Source organism: Vipera berus, assembly GCF_964194415.1.
Source record: "Vipera berus genome assembly, chromosome: 2".
NCBI classification, from domain to species: domain Eukaryota; kingdom Metazoa; phylum Chordata; class Lepidosauria; order Squamata; family Viperidae; genus Vipera; species Vipera berus.
The window spans coordinates 251,461,185-251,484,545 of record NC_138203.1 but is presented as its reverse complement, the minus strand read 5'-3'; positions in this window follow the sequence as shown (position 1 = coordinate 251,484,545).

The following is a 23,361-nucleotide window of genomic DNA, read 5'->3' as shown; positions in this document are numbered from 1 at the left end:
ATCTGAAGGTTTTTCTGGAAACTTTTATCTTTTTAAAAAACTTACTCTTATTTTCCTGTCCATTTTGAGATCATAACTTAATTGGGTCTTGGTTAACAAGTTCCCATTGTTGAATGGGAAAGAAAGAATGTGGGAGAAAATTCAAACATAAGCCTTACATCTTTTTTTTAATGAAATCAAGGCCCAATGAAGCTTCGTAAATGAATGACAATGTTTGGAAAATATAGGAACTCATTTCCTTTGATAGGTTAGAGGCAATTTAACCAATCTGTGTTTATAATTACTGTCTGGTTTATTTAGCGTGAAAGAATCTACTTGTTACCCATTTATAAATAAACAAGCTAGAATTGCTTGCTTATATCACAGCAGTCCTGTTATGATTTATTTTCTTTTTCTTTTTTTCCCATTACACAAGCCTGCCTGTACTCTTAATGCTTAAATGATGTTTTTGTCCAATTACAACAAATTCTAGTACTTCAATTGGAAAAAAAATCTTTTGACTATTTTGCAACGTTTGCACCTTGTCTTATGTATATCAATCAAAACATTTCGGTCTTTTAAAAAGCCCAACACTTTTTGTTAGTTAAAAATAGTTTTGTGCAGGAGAGGATAATATCTATTGCCTATATTTTGATACTTGGTAAGTCACCAAAGATATTATTTTTCTTGGCCCAAACCTCATGGCAAAGTTGCTACCGCTAGTTCATTGGAAACTTAGATCAAATTAAGAGACTTTACAGGGCCTGGCTGCTACAAATAGTGTCCTTTTAATAAATTATAAACAAGTCTTTAGACCACCTAAACAGGCCTCAGTGAGCTACCACAAACAGCTGATCTTAATTTGAGGACAAGGGAAGCTTCTAACTTTCTAAAACATAGTCATATTTATGAATTTGAAGTCATGCCACAAATCTTGTTTCCTCTTGCAAATGGAAGATAAATCATGTAATTTTGCTGATGAACAAATGAATGTCTGAAGGATCCAGTCTTATATACAGTGTTAAATATGTGGTGCTGCATTGAATATAAAGGTTTTACAGAAGAAAAAGAGGCTCATTTATTCAGGCTCATTTATAAGCCAGAGAATATAGAGGGATAGAACATCAATTTGTGTATATGCATCTGTTGGTAGCCACAGTAACATTAAAAATGAGGTCACATCATCATTTTGTATAAGCGATGCAATTGTGTCCTTTGCTTCAGTTGCATTATGTCATAACACAAATGATGGATGCCCATATGTCTGTACATGTTTCTTACTACCATAAATGTACAGCACTGAATAAATTGTGGGAACCTTCCGCACACAGCTAGCTCAATGCCACATATTTGTAACATGGAGAAGTATTTGCTGAATGGAATTTAGTCACATATGGCAGAGATGACCATTATTTTGCTATGGATTTCAGACATTCTTTCAAATTTTATCACACATGGGATATGCCAAGAGCCATTTTCAGAGAGAGCAAGAACAAAAAAATGATACCACTTTATATCTTATTACTATTGTATTTATATATAAGATCCATAAGATCAAACATATTGATCCATAGCAGTCAAAAGATCACTGCAGATGAGGACTGTAGCCAAGAAATTAAAAGACGCTTGCTCCTGGGGAGGAAAGCCATGACAAATCTAGACAGCACACTAAAAAGCAGAGACATCACCCTGTCAACAAAAGTGCGTATAGTCAAGGCTATGGTCTTCTCAGTTGCAATGTATGGCAGTGAAAGTTGGACCATAAAAAAGGCTGAGCGCCAAAGAATTGAGGCCTTTGAACTATGGTGCTGGAGAAGACTCCTGCGAGTCCCTTGGACTGAAAGGCGATCAAACCGGTCAGTCCTAGAGGAGATCAACCCTGACTGCTCTTTAGAAGGCCAGATCCTGAAGCTAAAACTCAAATACTTTGGCCACCTAATGAGAAGGAAGGACTCACTGGAAAAGAGCCTCATGCTGGGAAAGATTGAGGGCAATAGAAGAAGGGGATGACAGAGAATGAGGTGGCTGGATGGAGTCACTGAAGCAGTAGGTGTGAGCTTAAATGGACTCCAGAAGATGGTAGAGGACAGGAATGCCTGGAGGAACGTTGTCCATAGGGTCGCGATGGGTCGGACACGACTTCACAACTAACAACAACAACAAGTCAAAAGAAGCCTCAATGAGGCTACACAATGAGCCAGAGATACACGAAAAGGAGCAACATGAGGTTGAAAAAGCAGGAAATACTTTAGAACATCTGTGGTCCTGCCAATTTCTTTATTCCTGTCAGAAGCACCTACAAATTATAGATATGTAACATTCAACACTGAGCAAATAAAATAGGCCACAGAAATATAGCATATATAGAATAAATAAATTTAAAATTAAACGACATTCACCCAGTATCAACAGCATTTTCTCTCACCAGCATGAGGTCTTCCTTCATACATGTTGAAAGATATTGTATGCACCATAGCATACGTGAAATGGATTGTTCTTCTGCACATTCACACAGAGCATCTTCTATGAAGAAGCCTATATTCTTTATTTCTGTTATTTATGTACTACCAGAATGCCTTTTCCCACTGTTCCTAGTTGGCATAACAAAGATGAACTGTGATATGAATTCCACTGTTGGAGCATTTTGAGTATTTCAAGTGTCATAAGTTTCCCCCCTCACTGAATAAAAAGTTGGAAGAATTGGTGTGGGGAGCTAATTTGGGTAATGTCTCTTGAGTGTGAGGGATGTAGCATCAACACAAAGGGTTTAAGAAGGTAATTAGGTATAGGTAAAGTAAAGGTAAAGGTTTCCCCTATCCTGTCCAACTCTAGGGGGCATTGCTTATCTCCGTTTCTTAGCTGAGGGAGCCAGAATTGTCTGAAGACACTTCTGTGGTCATATGGCCAGCTTGACTATATACTGAGGCTCATGGAACACTGTTACCTTCCCACCAAAGTAGTACCTATTTATCTACTTGCATTTACATGCTTTTGAAACTGCTGGGGACAAGAATGGGAGATGACCCTATTGTGTGGAGCATCTTTAATAGCTAACTCATCACACCATCTAATTAGGTAAAGAAATCAATATAATAAAAAAATATTCTGTTTGGGTGGAGAACAACCAAAAAGGAGTCCATGAGGTTCAGTCTCTGTCCTTGTGTATATATGTGTCTGGCTCACTATTTTGACTTGGATGCGGGAGGGTAACATGCAATTGTAGTACACAGATTAAAAAGAGAATTAATCCAATGAACATCTGCAAAATGCATATCATGAAGTAAGAATATCAAGTAGTAAGTAATCCTGAAATCTTTAGGATTTTAGCTGAGGTATCCAAATTATTGTTATTATTTAATTTATCCTTGTTCCTCCCATCCCTTTGCTATACCAGACAGCTTGCACGGGACATAATAAATATGTCTCACAAAGTTCAGAGGAAATAACAGGTATTTCAGAAACCTCACTTTAAAAATATGCATCCAACTTCTGGAAACTATTAAAAAAGCAAATAAACAAAAAAATATTAAACTTCAAAGAAATGTCAACAGCTTTTCCTCTCCTATAACAGAGCAGCTTTCTTTGCTTTTGTCTGTAGCCACATCTGGAAGGTGCTTCATACATTTCTAAACAGAAAGCTGTATTTATTGTCTTTGTGGAAAATAAATAACTGATAAATTTTATGAGAGGTTTTAAAAGGTGAACTTCACTTCCTGGTTTTATATATACTTTACTAATAAAAGCAACAATGGATTATAAGGGAAAATTTTTTTAAAATGTTTTAAATTACATATAGAGGGAGGGAGACAGAAAAAGAGAGAAGCTGAATTGGAAGAAGCTGAGCAAGTTTTAAAATTACAAGAGAAACTATCAATCTGTGCATTACTGATGTCACTACTCTGGGACAGAAATTAAAATAAAGAAGGTCAAACTAATTACAATAAGTAAATAATCAGAATTGGAATTGACAATGAATATATCAAAGCAGTAGATAGCTTTGCCTTTCAAGATGAACCATCAACAATAAAGGAACACATGATCAAGAAGTAGAAAGAAAAAATAGTACTTGTGGTAGAGCAGCCATGAAGGACCTTGAAAAAGAGATTCAAATGCCATAGTGTGTTTACAGCCACAAAAGTCAGAATTGTGCAAGACATGGTATTCATATCATGAGAGGTTGGAGGGACTGGGTATGTGCAGTCTAGAGCAGCGGTCCTCAACCTTGGCAACTTTAAGACTTGAGGAATTTTGGGAGTTGCAGTTCACAAGTCTTAAAGTTGCTAAAGTTGAGGACCCTTGCTCCAGACTAGAGGACAGAAGGGAAAGGGGAGACATGATTGAAACCTTTAAATATATTAAGGGTGTGAATAAGGTCTCTTTCTCTTTAATTACATTCAGTTGTTTAATTTAAACAATTCAGAAATGATTGGACAACCATTTGTCTGAAATGGAATAGAATATCCTGCCTGAGCAGGGGGTTAAACTAGAAGACCTTCAAGGTCCCTTCCAACTCTGTTATTCTGTTAAGGTTAGGCAGTATTTTCAATATTAAGCAAAAATCAAGAACTTGGGGACCTAACCTCAAACTTACAGGAGGGAAGTTCAAAAGTGTTAGAAAGTACTGCTTCACAGAAAGAGTAGTGGAAGCTTGGAACTGACTTCCAGCTGAGTCAGTGGGACAATCATCAGTAATTGAGCTTAAACATGGGATAAACACCTTTCCATTATCCAACAACCATTTTTTTAAAAAAAAAACCTCAATTGGGCAGAATGGATGGACTACTAGATCTTTTTGTGCCATGAATTTCCATGTTTCTTTGTTGCTAATATTGCTGAATTACCTCCAGGTTTTTATTCAGATTTCTTAAGCTGCTTTGCCTTTAAACCAGGCTCAGAGAATGTAGCTTTTGAAACAGAGAATACCTGCTATTTAGAAGGATTGTTGTCTCATATCACTCTGTGAAGAAAGATGCTGTAAGATCACAAGTGCTTTTTTTGTAAACAAAATTTAAAAAAAGGTGCCGGAACTCACACATGTCATACAACCCATCTTGCCTACCCTACAAGGTTCCATCCAAAAAAGGTGCCAGAACCCCGTTCTGGGCGTTCAACGATAAAAAAGCCCTGAAGATCACTATGTTGACCAAACGTAATGCAGTAGATTCTTCCCAGTGAAAGAAAAAGCAAACCTGCAGGAACTTTCTTTGTGTTGCTTTGGTTACAAAAAGGGATTATACCAAATATACATGGCATGGAACTTTTCAAAAGAACATGGATTTGTCAAAAACAAATTATGCCAGACAAATCTTATTGCATTCTTCGACCAGGTGACAAAATTAGTGGACCAAAGGAATGCTGTGGATATAATTTACTTGGACTTCAATAAGGCATTTGATAAAGTAGACCACAACCTACTACTTGATAAGATAGAAAAATGTGGCTTAGAAGGTGTCACCACCAGATGGATTCATAGCTGGCTGACCGGCCTTACTTGGCATGTGGTCCTCAATAGAATTGTATCTACATAGAGGGAAGTGTGTAGTGGGGTTCCCCAGGGCTCTGTTCAGGGCCCAGTGCTCTTCAACATCTTAATCAATGATTTTGATGAGGGGATAGATGGGAAACTCATCAAATTTGCAGATGACCCAAGCTGGCAGGAATAGCCAACACTCCAGAAGATAGGCTTAAGATATAGACGGATCTTGACAGACTAGAACAGACATCTCAAACTCACGCCATCATGTGACATCGTGCGACGTATCAGAGCTTTTTCTCAATTGCCGGCAATGGAGTGGGTGCAGTTTCCTGGTGATGCATCTGACCCGTGGGCCAGCAGTTTGACACCCCTGGACTAGAACATTGGGCACTATGTAACAAAATGAAATTCAGTGGTGAAAAAAGTAAGGTTCTATATTTAGGCAAGAAAAAACAAATGCACAGGTATAGTATAGGTAGTACCTTGCTCAATAGTAGTAACTGTGAGAGGGATCTCAGACTCCTTGTTGACAATCACTTAAATATGAGCCAGCAGTGCGCTGCAGCTTCCAAAAAAGCCAACACAGTGGTAGGCTGCATTAACAGAGGGATAGAATCAAGATCACGTGAAGAGTTAATACCACTTTACAATGCCTTGGTAATGCCATACTTGAAATACTGCATCCAGTTTTGGTCACCCCAATGTAAAAAATGTTGAGAGTCTAGAACAGGCATGTCAAACTGCTGGCCCACAGGCCAGACATGTCATCTTGACACTGTGCCCACCCCATTGCCGGCAATGGGGAAAAAGTCGTGATACATTGGGCAACATCACATGACATTGCAAGTTTGACATGCCTGGTCTAGAAAGAGTACAGAGAAGAGCAACAAAGATGATTAGGGGACTGAAGGCTAAAACATATAAGAAACGGTTGCTGGAATTGGGTATGTCTAGTTTAATGAAGACAAGGATGAGGGCTGACCTGATAGTAATGTTCCAATATCTCAGAGGCTGCCACAAAGAAGAGGGAGTCAAGCTATTCTCCAAAGCACCTGAAGACAAGACAAGAAGCAATGGATGGAAACTAACCAAAGAGAGAAGCAACCTAGAACTAAGGAGAAATTTTTTCACAGTTAGAACAATTAATCAGTGGAACAACCTTCCTCCAGAAGTTGTGAATGCTCCAACACTGGAAGTTTTTAAGAAGAGACTGGAAAGCCATTTGTCTGAAATGGTATAGGGTTTCCTGCCTGAGCAGGGGGTTGGACTAGATGACCTCCAAGGTCCCTTCCAACATTATTATTGTTGTTGTTGTTGTTGTTAATCTGCATGGTAAATTTGGAAACAAACCATAAATGAGAGTGTTGTAACTGAGTTGCTCAGAAAATCAAAAGGCATCAACAATAGACCAGGATCAGCAAATTTTGTTCCAACCATTTTATGTGAATGTATATAGTTTAGGTACTATCATAAATAAAAGATATGCTTGGCACTGGAGTTTGAATTCTGCTTGTGATTATCCTTTGATTAACAAGTTATGTTTCATTTTATTTATAAATTTTGGTGACAATCCTTATATTTTAATTCATGATATTGTCTCCAAGAGGCAAACATTTTACTTTTAATTCTGTAACTGGTTAGCTGCAATGAGGAAAAACTGAACTGATATTTTGATAATTATTATCAGTAGTATTAATGTAGCAGCTTTAAAATAAAAACCTGTTAGAGTAAAAGTTTAAAATAAAAATCATTACGAACAATGTTTTTACAAAATTGTTGACGTTGAAAAATGAAGTTTAGTTTAGTAAATGAATGGATATTTTTAGATAAATACTTATGTATATGCTATACACACACATTACCCACATGGAAGCTTGTTATGTTTCATTATGATTTATAAAGCATGTTGCAAGAGAATGCAATTTAATTTGATTTCAGATGTTAAGATTGTTGTTATAGGATGCAATTGTTTTCTCCTACAGAAATAATTTGAAAGAACAAATTTCTCATTCAGTGGAATCAATAGCTTTTACTACTGTTAAGAACGTGCCACTTTTCTAATAATATATTTGTTAAATGGAAGAATGGAATATGCATCTATTATGATACAAAAGATTTTTGGTTCCTTTTAAGGTGGTCATTTAAAATATATCCAATTATAATTGTGTGTTTTTTTTAATTATTGGTAGAATATTGGATGGCTGATTGAGATTTTATTTTATTTTATTTTTTATTTTAATCCCATTTATATCCCCTTCTCCGAAGACTCAGAGCAGCTTACAATTTAAGCACAAACCAATGTGCTTAGCAATATCCTTCATTCTATGTATATGCCTGCTTATTATTAGGGCTTTCGGCCCCCGCCAAGCGGCATTATTACAAAGTCATATTGGAAATTTACAGCAAGTTGCAGAAAAGCATCTTCTCTATATTTTCACCTAATATGTGAATCAGGAAGAATGATGAAGAATCTGAAGGAATTTTGAAAAACAAAGATGTGTTTGCTTTTTATGACATGATTTTCCATCCTTATCATCTATTTTATCTTAGCTTTATCTCAACAAATACAAGAAAAAGATTCTGAACATAGAGTCTTTTCTTTTGTGTATTCTGCCAGTCAGAAATAAATATTTTTCATGGTGGCTAATAAACTGTTCTTTAGATATAATATATAAAGCATTGGATGAATTTTGCTATTACATTAACAGAATAACAGAGTTGGAAGGGACCTTGGAAGTCTTCTAGCCCAACTACCTGCTCAAGCAGGAGATCCTAGACCAGATGTCCCCAACCTTTTGGGCACCAGGAACTGGTTCTGCAGAGAAAGGTTTTTCCATGGACCGGAGAATGCATGGTTTTGTGTGCTGCCTGCATCTCGTGGATGGGGCTTTGCTTGTTTGTGTGGACCGGTTGCTGGAATGCCGCAGACTGGTACCAGTCCACGGACTGGGGATTGGGGTAGTCCTAGACCTAGACTATTCTACACAAGTGGCTGTCCAGTCTTTTCTTAAAAGCCTCCAGCGATGGAGGACCCACAACTTCTAAAGGCAAGCTGTTGTGACTCAGGGCCAGCCTGTGGTTTCGGCAGCCGGCTCAGATGTGTCGGATGACTCAGATGAGGGGGAGGAGGACCGTGTGGGAGACGAACCGGTTGATGATGGCGTGGAGGCTTGGCAGAGTTCCCAGCCGGGGCCCTCTTCTCAGCTGCGTGAGCCCGATAGTGCGGAAGATGATGACCCACAGCTGGCCCTGTTCAAGGACGCCCGACGCAGGAGGCAGTCGAGCAGGAACAAACAAAGAAAGAATGTGGGACTCCTCGGGAGGAGGCACAGGGAGACCACGCCCTGAGCTCTCTATAAAAGGAGTGTTTGGGGAGGGGTTAGAAGACAAGCTCTAGTGTTTTTGTTAACTGCGTAATAAATCTTGGCGGATGCCTTTTAGCCTTGGAAGCTCTCCAGTCTCTTCTTTCTAAAAAGGGGTTTGCCTTTACAAGGCCAGAAGAGGGCTGGTTCAGAACACAAGCCATTTCACTGGTTATTCTCAATGATAGGAAATTTCTCCTTAGTTTTGGGTTGCTTCTCTCCTTGATTAGTTTCTCTCCATTGTTTCTTGCCTTGCCTTCTGGTACTTTGGAAAATAGGTTTTCACCCTTTTCTTTGTGGCAAACTTAGGCAATCCTCTTCTCTTTATTTTGTTACACTGATATCTACAGCTAATCTTTATTCTTAACTAGGATTTTATCTTACTTTTGACTTTTCATTTAAGCAGTCTTTAAATAACAGAACATCCGAGTAGCTACAAAAATAGAACGGCATGCAAAGTTTCAGTATAAAATTTAAATCAGCCAAGTTATTTCCAATATTGAATCTAAAAACCACAGAAATGCCTGCAGACCAGTCCAGAGTTTTATTATTTAACCTTTCAGCCAGGCCTACCTTTTTCAAAATGAAGTGAAAGAAAAGGAAAATGGGCTGGCAGTAGGCTATGAAACACAGGAACTAAATATCAGGTTTAAGGATTCAAGACAAAGCCTACACAGATACTCCTAAAAGAAAGAGAGATGACTTTGAAAATACTTTTATGTCTCTGCATATAGATAAACCAATAGACGAAAGATAAAAAGAGATTTACTGAGATGGAAAACAACTTGCAGCTAATGGTCATTATATGCTATTGATCCAAGCATAATTTAAAATATTTTAAAAGCTACATTCTTGCTGGCTCCTGTACTGATTTCCATAAAGAGTGCCAATACATGCATAATTGGCACAGCCTTTAGCATATATTTTGAGAAATCTACTAAGTCTTCTGTGAATATATATGTCATCTACAAGCATTTACCAGGACAAATGACACTATCTCAATATGTGTTCCACTGACTACATCCTAAAAATTGAAAGAAATAATTTCAGTAACACCACCTATGATGATGATGATGATGATGCTTTAATCTCATGTGTTATGGCTACAAAATCAGCTCCTTTTAAACTTCAACTGAACTTTTTTGTGATTTGTATGCAAGCACACCACCAGAAAAAAAACAACAAAAAACAAAAAACAAGATTCTGGCTCCAGCAGATGATGAGACATGTCAAGCATTACTGTATACTGAGACTATAACTCTCCAAGGAACTCCTCGGTGTAAAAATCCATGATATATGATAAAGAGTGTTGACTTTTAGGTCGGACGCATGACCAAACCATTCCCCTTGCCTTTTAGAGCAAAATTATTTGAATGATGTTTCTTGATGAGTTGCTCGAGGTAGCTTATTCCAAATCAGAACTAGTATTCATGTGTTTTCCATCAAGGAAGTCTGTGGTTACCTTCCTTATTCTGCTGGACTGGAAAAACATAGCTAATATGGTGTGATCTGGAGGAAGCTTTGATGCAAGAGCTTTACAAATAAACCTCCAGATGCCATATGGTTTACATCCATCTCTCAATTTATTTCCTATAAATGTATATTGAATATTCCATTGAGCCAACACATGTGAAACTAAAGCTGGAAAAAGAAAGCGAGGTATACAGAAATGCTTTGTGGCAGCATGTGATTATCGTATTTCTTTTCCAATATTGCTACCAGCCTTAAACACACAGTAAATTAGTCAAATGCCAGAGTTCTTCAGAGTCAGAGGGAAAAATAAAGAAACAATATTTTAAACCTTTCCCCCCCCCCAAAAAAAATAGTCAGCTTTCTCACGTGTCATAAAGTAACTCTCACAATCGTTGGTTTTTTGTTTTTGTATTTCTATAGCGGCTACTTTTTTTCAGCAGCAAAGCTGCCTTGGATATTCCACTTTAGCCATTAGAAAATTAAGATTCTGGAGAACTCATTTGAGGGAGGATGAATGCTATTAAAACTTCATAGGGAAAAAAAAACAAATAATAGAATGGGAGAGGCTCCTAGGTATATTTTTCACTTGATTGACGAATAGCTTATATTATCATTTCTTGCCTTTCTTCAGTTTCACTTCTCTTTCCAACTGAACTATAAACATATCAGCAGGGTTTAGTCAATGGTCCTTTCTTCTGAGAAGCTCGCTTTTCCAAATATATCTTACTTCACCAGTAGGCCTTCTGAAGGCCCATTGAAAGTCCCAGTTCCATATTATTTAATTTAATATTTGCATTTGTATACCGCCCTTTCCCTGAGGACTCAGGGCGGTTTACAGGGAATTAAAAATCAAAACATACAAAAGTTAAAACCAATTAAAAAGCATTAAATTCACCCTGTACATTAAAACCCCAGTTAAAATTTTCTCCTCAGCCTGGGCCCGAGAGCTCAAAGAGCCAGGTCTTCAGGCCCCGGCGGAATGATCGGAGGTCGGGAGCAGTCCTCAACTCTACCGGCAGCTGGTTCCAGAGGGCAGGCGCTCCCACTGAGAAGGCCCTATCCCTGGGTGTCACCCGCCGGCAATCTCTCACCGGCGGAACCCTGAGCAGACCCTCCCTGTGAGAGCGCACTGGGCGAAGGGCGTTTGATGCCGGCAGCAGGTGTTCCCTCAAATAACCCGGACCCAGGCCATGTAGGGCTTTATAGGTGATAACCAGCACCTTGAATTTCACCCGGAGGGCAACCGGAAGCCAATGCAGCTCGCGGAGTAGAGGTGTTACATGGGAGTATCGGGAAACCCCCATTACAACTCGCGCGGCCGCATTCTGCACCAGTTGAAGCCTCCGAGTGGTCTTCAAGGGCAGCCCCATGTAGAGAGCGTTACAGTAGTCCAAACGGGAGGTCACAAGCGCATGAGTGACTGTGCGTAGGGCGTCTCGGTCCAGATAGGGACGCAACTGGCGCACCAGGCGAACCTGTGCAAAAGCCCCCCTGGTCACGGCTCCTATGTGATCTTCAAAATTGAGCCGTGAATCCAGGAGGACGCCCAAGTTGCGAGCCCTATCAACGGGGGGTAACACCTCACCCCCCATCGTTAAAGGTGGAATAACTTGGTTAACCCGAGACGCCGATATGCACAGCCACTCAGTCTTGGCGGGATTGAGACGAAGCCTGTTTCTCCCCATCCAGACCTGAACCGCCTCCAGGCACCGGGACATCACGGAGAGGGCATCACTGGGTTGGTTCGGGGTGGAAAGAAAAAGTTGGGTATCATCAGCGTACTGGTGATACCCCACCCCAAAACCACGAATGATCTCGCCCAGCGGCTTCATGTAGATGTTGAACAGGAGGGGCGAGAGAACCGACCCCTGAGGGACTCCACAAATGAGAGACCTCGGGGCGGATCTCTGCCCTCCTGTCAACACCGACTGCGAGCGGCCCTGGAGGTAGGAGGAGAACCACCGTAGGACGGTGCCTCCCACTCCCAACCCCCTGAGACGCCGCAGCAGGATACCATGGTCGATGGTATCGAAGGCCGCTGAGAGATCTAATAGGACCAGGACAGAGGAGCAACCCCTGTCCCTAGCCCTCCAGAGATCATTCACCAGCGCGACCAATGCCGTCTCCGTGCTGTGTCCGGGCCTGAAGCCCGATTGGTACGGGTCCAGATAATCAGTTTCCTCCAGGAACAGAGGGAGCTGATGCGCCACCACACTCTCAACAACCTTCGCCAGGAAGCGAAGGTTGGAGACTGGACGATAGTTGTTTAAAACAGCCGGGTCCAAAGCAGGCTTCTTGAGGAGGGGTCTCACCACCGCCTCCTTCAAGGCGGCAGGGAAGACACCCTCCTTCAAAGAAGCAGTTATTACTGCATGGAACCAGCCTCGTGTTCCCTCCCGAGCCGCATAAGCTAGCCAGGAGGGGCACGGATCCAACAAACAGGTGGTGGAGCTCAGTCTCCCCATGATCCTGTCCACATCATCAGGGGAAACAGGGTCGAACTCAGTCCAGATAACGTGCTCAAGACCGCCTGATTCCTCCACATCAGACTCTGCCCAGTCAGAGTCCAAGCCGGTCCGGATCCGAGCGATTTTGTCCGTCAGATGATGACTAAACTCCTCGGCTCGTCCCTGCAAGGGATCCTCCCTCACCTCCTGGTTGAGGAGGGAGCGAGTCACCCTAAACAGGGCGGCCGGGCGATTATCTGCGGACGCGATAAGGGCGGCAAAGTAGTTAGACTTCGCCGTCCTTATCGCCGCAAGATAAGACCTTATGAAGGTTCTTAACTGCAATCGGTCGGATTCGGATCAGCTGGATCTCCAACCGCTCTCTAGACCTCGTCTCCGACGCTTCATCTCCCGGAGCTCCACAGAGAACCATGGGGCCCAACGGGATCTGCGTCGGGTCAGAGGTCGCATGGGTACAACGCAGTCGAGTGCCCTGGTGGCTGCCGTTTCCCAGGCCTCCACCAGGGCATCGACTGGGCTGTGGGTAAGGGTGATAGGTATAGGCCCAAGCGCCCTCTGGAACCGATCTGGGTCCATTAGGCGCCTGGGGCGGAACCACCTGGTCGGCTCCGCCGCCCAGCGGCGGGGGATGGCATGACGGAAAACTAGCCTCAGGAGGTAATGGTCTGACCATGACAGAGGGGTGATGGACGGAGAACCCCCTCCCAGATCATCCAACCACTGTCCAGACAGAAACACCAGGTCAAGAGTGTGACCCCCCTCATGAGTTGGGCCCTCAATAACCTGGGTCAGGCCCATGGCTGTCATGGAAGCCATGAACTCCCGAGCTAACTCCGACGACCCTCCCAGTGATGGCAGGTTGAAGTCACCCAGGACTACGAGCCTGGGGAACTCCACCGCCAACCCTGAGAGGGTGTCGAGCAGCTCGGGCAGGGCTGTTGCCACACAGCTGGGCGCCAGGTATGTAAGCAACAAGCCCAACTGAACCCGAGGACCACACCTCAAGAGGAGGGTCTCACTCCCGGCCATCTGGACAATGGTGGCCTCCCGGGGACACAATGTCTCCCGAATAACCACTGCCACCCCACCACCCCTGCCCTGAGCCCGTGGCTGGTGCAGCACCCGGAAACCCGGCGGGCATAACTCGGTGAGAGGCACCCCTCCCTCCGAGCCCAGCCAAGTTTCCGTGATGCACGCTAGATCCGCACATTCCTCCTCAATCCGATCACGGATGAGGGGAGCTTTATTAACTACGGATCTAGCGTTAAAATAGACCAGCCTGAGCTCAGGGGCCTGATCACCCTCATCCCCGGGTAAGAGGGTGCTAACCGGAGGGTCGGAGCGCGCCACCGCTCGAAGATAGCGGGGGCGCGATCCCAGATGTTGATATGACCCTCCTCGCAAACACCTGCTGCCATACCCTATCGCCGTGGGGATTCGATACCCCACCCCCACATTCCCAGCGCCAGCAGCCACCTCCCCCAACCCCGTCCCACCAGGACCTCTAACAGGACCAGACTGAGTGCCGGTTACAAGTTCCCTCCCCATCCCCCCCTCCCTCCCCCTCCCTAACCTCCTAAAATAACCGGCTAAAAATCTGATCAGGGGCCTCTTAGCGCGTCTTAACTCGAGGCCCCTATCCAAGCCCAACCACCTCTCGGAGTCCCAAGGCTTGGGCCCGTCATTAAGGGGAGTATGAAAACAGGCGACAGGTCGCGCCCATGAGGCAGGAACCGCCCTAAGGGCATACAAGTCCGCTTCGGAATAACGATGGATCATATAGCACTCAGTTAGTCTCTTGGGGCCGATGTTGAAAATATGGCCAAAGGATTGTTCATTGATGGTACGAAGATGGAAAAAGAACAGGTCCAGTGGGCATATCTCTCAATCTGCAAAGCCATCTCGGCTCTCACCCGAGATGGAGTTCCAAGGGACAACCTCAGCCGTCCTCTCACTCCGGCTGAGGAGTCTAGCTGGAACAGAGAGAGAAAAGGGGAGTCCTAAGCCAGGCCCACCCCAACTGGTCTCCCACACCAGAGAGGAGGTCGCTGACCAGTCCAGAACCGTCCTCCCACCACGGTTCGGTCCCGTCCACACTGGATTATCCATAGGGGGATCTTAGTTCCCATCAGGTATGGAGCTAGCCGTAATGCCTGCCTGTCAACAAAAGAAGTAAGAAACAGGCAGGCCAGGCCTCTGTCAATCCTCACAACGCCAGCCCGCACCGCCAGTCTGGGGGGGGGAGAACAAAACATTCTCTCCCCAATGTCCATCCACCAGTCCAAGCCATCCTTCAACGGCAGAAAGAAGTGATCCCAGCAGTCATGTTGGGTCCTGGAATTCACTAACATGTCCGCCGGGGCCGATGACCAGGCCCACAATCTGCAACCACCATCCGAGAGGAAAAGGAGGCTCCTCGCCACCAAAGAACGGTGTCGGTCAGCAGATGGTCGTAAGAAGGATCTCCATCCGGTGGGGTCGTCGCCGCTGCCCCTCCGACAAGCAGAGGGTATCCACGGCGAACAGGCAGAGGAAAGAAGGCAGGTGAGGCGTCCCGGGCTGCACGGCGCTGTAGAGGTGATTGACGCCATAACAGAGCTCAACAGGTCAGCAGAGATTGTCAGCGCTGCTCATTCAGATCAACAGGCCGCTAGCTCGGGGGGGGGGCTCAGCGTCATGAAAAGTAGCGTCCAGGAGCCGTTTCAAAGATCCCCCAATCCCTAAAGTCGCCTCAATCCGCAAGCAGATAAAAAAACAGGCAGACGTCCCGAGTTTCACAGCGAAGCAGCGCTCAGCGCCATAATAGAGCTCAGCAGTTCGGCAGGCAGTTCTCAGTTCTCAGCGCCGCTCGATTGAATCAACAAGCCGCTGTTCCGGAGGGGGGGGGCTCAGCGCTACGAAAAGCAGCGCCCAGCAGCTGTTTTGAAAAACCCCCAATCCCAAAGTCGCCTCGGCCAGCAACAGCATGAAATCAGCTCAGCCAGCAGCAGATGAAAAGAAGCAAGGCAGACATCCAGGATTCACAGTATAGCTGCGCTCGGCGCCATCGTGAGGCCGGCAGATCGGCAGACGGCAGATGTTAAAACGCCGCTAATTCAAAGGGGGGGGGCTCAGTGCCACCGAAGACAGCACGTAGCAGCTGTTTTTAGCTCCCCCACCCCCAGAATCGCCTCAACATACCTAGGGCTTCCCGGAGCAAATTCCTTTGGGGCCCTCGAAGAGCGCCCGAAGCTTAAGTTGCGGCCGTCGCCATCTTGGGAAAAAAAAAAAAAATTATGTCTTTGTGTGCTTCCCTCCTTTATGTCTGCTGCTTTATTCATTTCATGCTTCATGCCAAGCTGGTGCTGCATGCATGGAAGATGAAAGAAACACAATATTAGAAAGGTGGGGAGATGATAACGACGTGTTGCCATACCAGGAGAAAGCTTTAGACATGCAATCTTTTTATGTAGGTTTTTTTTATGATGCCTCTCCATCATCCTACACCTAAGGATTCCATGTGCAATCCTGACTTTTTATGCGCTGCTAATCATATTCCAGAAAACTTTCTTGGAAGTTATTATTCCCTCTGTTCATAACATGACATGTGTTCAAGTCGGACTTCACTATGTCTTTCCTAGCTGTACCACCCAGTCCCTGATCTGCTATTCTTATTTCAGTATCAGTTTTGCACTGGAATGGTAAACCACCAATAAGAGTTATTGGATAATTGACCGGCACCATTCAGTTCCCAACTGGATTAAAGTAGGTAACATGCAAAGAGTTGCCAGAACTGAAAAATAGATGTAGTTGCTGTGAGAGAAGGAAGGAAATATTTTATTGATACTTCAGGTATAAATTGTTTGTTTCTTAGCATAAAATACCCTCTTTTCCTGATGCACAAGATAGCTTGATTCTTAAATAGATCTCTCCTTAATATAATATATAGATTAAAAAATATACATCGATGAAAAAAGAGCACATTCCTGAGATGTTTTGGAAGAATAAACCTTCTCTTTCTATGAAGATTTCTAATGGAACTTAATTTACCCCAAAACAATATTAATAGATTCAAGATCAGCATAAGCCAACATGATTATATCTGACATTTAGCAAAACAAAGGGCAAAAAATTTTCCTCAGTAATCAAGGCATTCAAAGCAAACAATTTTTTAGCAGATGATCTGTATTATAACTCTTTTTACAGAAGCGAACTTATCCTTCAATCTTTGGCCCAAAGCCATGAGGGCAAAATGTCATTGTTGGAAAAATACTTTTTTTAAAACCTTTATCAGTTTGCTTGAATAAACAAATTTCTATCTATATACTACTCTTGTGCCCTTTTGATACTTTGTAACTTTCAATTCTAAGGGACGTGGTGGCTCAGTGGGTTAGGACGCTGAGCGTGTCGATCAGAAGGTCGGCAGTTTGGCGGGTCGAATCCCGAGTGCCGCGTAACAGAGTGAGGGCCTGTTACTCGTCCCAGCTTCTGCCAACCTAGTAGTTCAAAAGCACATAAAAATGCAAGTAGAAAAATAGGGACCACTAAGGTGGGAAGGTAACAGCGTTCTGTGCGCCTTTGGTGTCTAGTCATGCCGGCCACATGACCACGGAGACGATCTCGGACAAGCGCTGGCTCTTCGGCTTTGAAATGGAGATGAGCATCGGCCCCTAGAGTCGGAAACAACTAGCACGCATGTGCAAGGGAACCTTTACCTTTACCTTAACTTTCAATTGGGCAAAACTGTACATTGTAGAGCAATAATTTTTGAATTAACATACCTCAAAGGGGCTAACCTAGGGGTCCCCAATCCCCAGTCTGTGGACCGGGCTGTGACATGCCAGCAACTGGGCCGCACAAACAAGCAAAGCCCCATCCATGAGATGCAGGTGGCACACAAAACCACACACCCTCTGATCCCAGGAAAACCTCTCTCCATGGAACCAGTCGCTGATGCCCAAAAAGTTGGGGACCCCTGGGCTAACTTACAGAATGTCTAAAATTCAGAGCCCATGACTCCCATGGAATTGAAATTTGGCAAAGTTTTGGCCACATCAGCACCATCACACCTTCTTAGTACATTTCCCAGAGCTCTGTAGGTAGCATGGCACAAGGGAAGAAGGCAGGGGCATATCCCCACCCTCTGTCTTTCATCCCTTTGGGCTTGTGCTAATGGCCTGCTGTTTTTTTGTTTCCTCCTCCCCAAGCAAAGTAGGGCAGAGTTCTAGGGTCAGCCGAGGAGGAGGAGGAGGAGGAGATTTACTGTGGCTTCTGATGTTGTGAAGGTAGGGGAAATGATGCAAGTGTTTATTATTTAAATAATAAATAAATAAATAAACCTTTATTGTCAAAGTACAACATGTGTACATTGAGATTAGCTGAGCCTCCCCCTGTGCTCTCTCCCCCCAACACACAGTGACAACAAACCCTCCATCCCACCACACTATGTGAACCAACTACACCACACACCGGCCTCCCAAGTCAACTCTGCATAAGATTACATCCCATTCAAAAGCCTAACAGCCCACGGATAAAAGCTGTTCTTCAGCCTGTTGGTACGGCTGGCTATATTCCTATATCTCCTACCGGATGGTAGGAGAGTAAAGAGATACCGTCCAGGGTGTGAGTCATCCCTGAGAATCTTCCTCACTCTTCCAAGGCAACGAGCCCTGGCGATGTCATCCAGTGGTGTCAGGGAACAGCCCACAATGTCTTGTGCTGTGCTCACTACCCTCTGTAATACTTTCCTATCCGCGGCTGTCAGACCGGCATACCAAACCACAATACCATACGAGAGGACGCTCTCTATGGTAGACCGGTAAAAGAGGGTCATTAGCTGTTGTTCTACCCTGTTCTTCCGCAAGACCCTAAGAAAGTGAAGCCTCTGTTGGGCCTTTCTAGCCACCTGGGTTGTGTTAACTTTCCAGGTCAGATCTTCACAGAGGTAGACTCCCAGAAATTTAAAGGAGGAAACTCTCTCTACACAGTCCTCCCCGATGTAAAGTGGGGCAGGTTCCTCTTTTTTTCTCCGGAAGTCTAACACCATCTCTTTCGTCTTGCTGATGTTTAGGTGCAAGTTGTTGTTACTACACCATATGGATAGTTTTTGTACCTCCGCCCTATATGCTGTCTCATCCCCACCTGTAATAAGACCCACCACAGTTGTATCATCTGCGAACTTGATTATCGCAGTGGATGGGTCAGATGATACACAATCATAAGTGTATAAAGAGTACAGGTAGGGGCTAAGCACACAGCCCTGTGGCGTGCCGGTGCAAAGCTTCAGGGGGGTGGACAAAGCAGACCCGACCCTCACTGTTTGTACCCGATCCCTAAGAAAGTCTTGAATCCAATCGCAGATAGCGGGGGAGAATTTCAATTTATTATTTGTGGAAAGAAGAATAGGGTTTCCAGCCTGAGCAGGGGGTTGGACTAGATGACCTCCAAGGTCCCTTCCATCATCATCATCATCATCATCATCATCATCATCATCATCATCATCATCATCATCATCATCATCATCATCTATTATTATTATTATTATTATTATTATTATTATTATTATTATTATTATTATTATTATTATTATTATTATTATTATTATTATTATTATGCATGGACATTCCTTATCATATATTCTGGTTGCTTTCCAAAGCCTTGAAAAGCTGTTCAGGTTTGAACCAGTTCTGAATTGTAGGGTTTAGATTTGTTATCTTTTGCCACTAAATATAGTATAATCTGATTTATAAATCATTTCAGGAGGAATGGGGATTCTACCATGTACAAGCTACATGCATCCCTCAAATCTCAGGGTGGGGAAGATGGGGGCAATGATATGAACAACAGACTACAAATTACCATAAAAGAATGGCACAAAATACCTTCATTTTCCAGCAACAGACTTAGGATGCTTATTTAGTTTTTCAAAAGAAATCTCAAAATGTTTTTAAGGGGCAAAGAGTTTGCCATGTCTTTCAATGACCTTATTATGTCATTCATACATTTTCTGCAATAATTAATAATTCCACCCACCAAAAACACCAAACATTCCTGAAGCCACCAAAAGCCCAGCCCAACCTTAGAATGTTCTGCTTCCATTTTCATAATTCACACGCTTCCAACATCTGGCAGTACTAGATGAACCATAATGCAATAGTCTTTAGATTCAATCCAACAAAAGTTCTCTCAGAACTGTTTACCATTTCCTTTTGGAGAAAATGGATTTTCTCATAGGTCAGAATACTTGGCTGATCCCTTCATTGAAATGGGTGGTATTTGGGGTTTCAGATGTCACACAGGATGCTGAACAAAGAACCTGCAAACACATATACGTAAATTCATCTGCACATCTCTTTCACTTTACTCCTTTTCTTCTCTCACACATATATTTCTTTTTTTCTCTTTCTCCGCATAGGCTGGCTATCAATTTCTGGCTCTTTTTAGAGTTGTTCAAACCTCTGTCTATGTTAAATTAGTGGCCACCCTGGGCAGCTACTAGGAATTCAGGAATCCTGCCAAATAATCTCGCTTCTATTACCTGCTACATTTATTTGTTTCTTTATATAATTCTACCATGTGGCAAAATTTAGCTGTCCTTTTCATTCTTTTCCTGTCTCTGATTAGTATCACTTTGCAAATGAAATGTGAGACAGTGTAGCCTTCAAATAAATCCACAGGAAATATATCCTACTAGGAAGAATGTGCTTTTTCTCTCTGCATCATGGTTTTTCTATTTCAGAAATGTGTTTGTTTATAATATCTGTATACTGCCACAGTCTCCAAAGACTCCCAGGCATAACAAGAATAAAAAGCCAGCTGAATGACTTTGGGCCCATCACTATCTCTCAGCCCAATTCACTTCACAGGCTTGCTGTTGTGGTGAAAATAGGAGGACAAAGGAGTATCAACTACACCAGCTTGAGTTATTTATAAAAACAATAAAGGTGGCATAAAAGAATATTTTAAAAGGTGTACTATTATACATTAAAATGTCCATGTTAAGAATAACAATAATTTTAAAAAAATATGAAGCAATACAGATAGCTTAATATCAAATGCTCCCTACAAATGTTCTACCTTAACTATCATCAGGAAGGCTAAAAGAGAATATGTTAGCTTGAGGAAAAAATAGAGAAAGTCTGCCCTACAACATAAGAACCATTGCTTGGGGAGAGTGCCTTCAAAATTCACCTCACCAAATTGGTAACTAACAGTTTCTCCCAAAATCCTTTATTGGATACATTTCTGTAAACTGTTTGTTGTTGTTAGCTGCGAAGTCGTATCCAACCCATCGCAACCCCATGGACAATGTTCTTTCAGTCCTCTTGTCCTCTATTATCTTCTGGAATCCATTTAAGCTCACGCCTACTGCTTCAGTGACTCCATCCAGACACCTCATTCTCTGTCGTCCCCTTCTTCTCTTGACCTCAGTCTTTCCCAGCATTAGGCTCTTCTCCAGTGAGTTCTTCCTTCTCATTAGGTGGCCAAAGTATTTGAGTTTCAACTTCAGGATCTGGCCTTCTAGAGAGCAGTCAGGGTTGATCTCCTCTAGGACTGAAAGCCTTGCAGTCCAAGGGACTTGTAGGAGTCTTCTCCAGCACCATAGTTCATTGGCCTCAATTCTTTGGCGCTCAGCCTTTCTTATGGTCCAACTTTCACAGGCATACATTGTAACTGGGAAAACCATGGCCCTGACTATATGCACTTTTGTTGGCAGGGTGATGTTTCTGCTTTTTAGCATGCTGTCTAGATTTGCCATAGCTTTCCTCCCCAGGAGCAAGCATCTTTTAATTTCTTGGCTACAGTCCTCATCTGCAGTGATAGAGTAAACTGTATTCTCTATAATAAGACTGGTTTGCACTCCTCTATTCTAAACAGCTCAATATGGGGGACTGGAGGCTAAAACATATAGGGAACGGTTGCTGGAATTGGGTATGTGTAGTTTAACGAAGAGAAGGGTGAGGGGTGGCATGATAACAGTGTTCCAATATCTCAGGGGCTGCCACAAAGAAGAAGGAGTCAAGCTATTCTCCAAAGCACCTGAAGGCAGGACAAGAAGCAACGGATGGAAACTAGTCAAGGAGAGAAGCAACCTAGAACTAAGGAGAAACTTCCTGACAGTTAGAACAATTAACCAGTGGAACAACCTGCCTCCAGAAGCGGTGAATGCTCCAACACTGGAAGTTTTTAAGAAGAGACTGGACAGCCATTTGTCTGAAATGGTATAGGGTTTCCTGCCTGAGCAGGGGGTTGGACTAGATGACCTCCAAGGTTCCTTCCAACTTTATTATTATTATTATTATTATTATTATTATTATTATTATTATTATTATTATTATTATTATTATTATTATTATCAATATCAATATCAGCAGTATTAGCTAATACTGATACTGAGTATTAGCAGCTGAACAGTGTGTTTATCAGAGTAGTGCTCCAACAATTTGATTTCATGTCATGATTTGTTGCTACATCTGATCCAGAACACAGGGGTATGTAGTGACTGGTTCCTTTAGGTCAGAGGTGCCAAACTTGCAACGTCATGTGACGTGTCGCGATGTATTGTGACTTTTTTGCCATTGCCGGCAATGGGGTGGTCACGGTTTCACTATGATGCATCTGGCCATTGGGCTAGCAGTTTGATACCCCTGCTCTAGGTTCGCCCATATTACCTGTTGAAAGAGTTGTACTGGCTCCCAGTTCCCTTCTGGATGCAATTTAAGATGCTGGTCATTACATTGAAAGCCCCATATGGCACGAGACCAACTTTTTTTGAACGACCATCTCTCCCTAAGGACATATGCCTGTCCTTTTAGATTGGGCAGAGTGGGCACACTCCCCATCCCTTCCCCTAAAAGTGCCACCTTATGGGACCTAGCAAATGTGCCTCCTTTTTGGCAACCCCTACCCTGTAGAACAACCTTCCAGAAAGACCTGACTCTTCCCCCAAACCCAAGGTTAGGGTTATGTTGGGGGGGGGGGCAGGGGGCAGAGGTGTTGTTTTAATATCTTTCAGTTTTAATATCTCACGTTTAATATTTTCATACTACGTAGATGTGATTTTAGCTCTTGCCTGTAGGCCTCCCAGAGTTTGGTACAAGATCAGCAGATAGATAGATGATAGATAGATAGATAGATAGATAGATAGATAGATAGATAGATAGATAGATAGATAGATAGATAGATAGATAGGTAGGTAGGTAGGTAGGTAGGTAGGTAGGTAGGTAGGTAGGTAGATAGGTAGATAGGTAGATAGATAGATAGATAGATAGATAGATAGATAGATAGATAGATAGATAGATAGATAGATAGATAGATGATAGATAGATAGATAGATAGATAGATAGATAGATAGATAGATAGATAGATGATAGATAGATAGATAAAAATGTGAATTTGTAGCTTGAACACTCATTGAGAAAGCCTTGTGCCAATACCAGTTTTCCATTTCTCATTACAGAAGATGATGGGGAGGGACATAACTCCTCTCAAACAATGTGCTGATAGAACCTAAATATTGCAAATATTCCAAATCACATCACATATGACAGAATACTAAAAGAGGTGCAGACAAAAAATAAACACTTCCATTACTACCTGGAAACTAACTGGCTACAGCAGTATT